Below are 1,160 nucleotides of genomic sequence, written 5' to 3'. Positions count from 1 at the left end.
CTAGCAAGTGGCCATCTAAGATGCATCCATTGGTCCCAACCCACCTGGAGCAAAGGAGAATGAAGAACACCAAAGACACAAGGAAAGTATTAGCCCAAGAGACAAAAGGGCCACATAAACCAGAGACTCCATCAGCCTGAAACCAGAAGAGCTAGATGGTGCCTGGCTACTACTAATGACCGCCCTGACAAGGAACACAACAGAGAAAAGTGTGGTGCAAAACTCAAATTCATGTAAAAACACCAGATTTAATGGTCTGACTGAGACTGGAGGAACCCCAGAAGACATGGCCCGCAGACTCTCTGTCAACCCAGAACTAACATCATTCCTGAAGGCCACTCTTCAGACAACGATTAGACCGGAGTGTAAAACATAAAATAATACTCGTGAAGAGTGTGCTTCTTAGTTCCAGTAGATACACGAGACTAAATGGGCAGCTCCTGTCCGGAGGCGGGATGAGAAGGCAGGGAGAGGGACAGGAGCCGGTTGGATGGACACGGGAAACATGGGGTGGGAAGGGGGAGTGTGCTGTGACATTGTAGGGTTGCAGCTGGGGTCACCTAACAATATGTGAATAAATTTTTATGAGAAATTAACTTGAGCTGTAAACTTGCACCTGAAGCACAATAAACAAAAATTAAAAAATATATTCTTACACCTTTGCTCGCAGCGTGACTGTCGTCTAGTATATACGTGATAGAACACCCCACAGGCTGTAGCATAGAGTGGACGGATTCACACGAGAGCCTGTGCTGGGCCTGTGAATCTTCAAACGGCACTTCAGTGCTCAAGACATCATTCCACCGTTAGCAACACACAGTTTTCAGCACGCGGCATATACAAAACTCTGTGCTAGGTGCTGAGGGGATATCAGGGTGTATCACATGGGTCCTCTCTGTTGGAAGCTCAGAATCCAGATGGGGAAATAAGACATTTCATGCTTAAAATATTTTAGATACTAGGGTCTTAAAAGCCTGTGAGTGGTCATCTAAGGTACTCCACTGGTCTCACCCCTTCAGGAGCAAGGGAAATGAAGAAAACTAAAGACACAAGGGAAAGATTAGTCCAAAGGACTGATGGACCACAACTACCACAGCCTCCACCAGACTGAGTCCAGCACAGCTAGATGGTGCCCGGCTACCACCACTGACTGCTCTGAC

General features: G+C 47.0%; 1 protein-coding gene across 1 annotated transcript in view; it reads left to right on the top strand.

The window, feature by feature from the left end:
• The window catches only part of KIF13A (kinesin family member 13A), a 285,225-nt gene that overhangs the window by 150,007 nt on the left and 134,058 nt on the right, over positions 1-1,160 (top strand). The gene's annotated exons all lie outside the window — the stretch shown is intronic.

Source organism: Trichechus manatus, unplaced genomic scaffold, assembly GCF_000243295.1.
Source record: "Trichechus manatus latirostris isolate Lorelei unplaced genomic scaffold, TriManLat1.0 scaffold00103, whole genome shotgun sequence".
In the NCBI taxonomy this organism is placed as follows: Eukaryota; Metazoa; Chordata; class Mammalia; order Sirenia; family Trichechidae; genus Trichechus; species Trichechus manatus.
The sequence above is the reverse complement of the archived record's forward strand: the minus strand, read 5'-3'. Positions and strand labels throughout refer to the sequence as shown.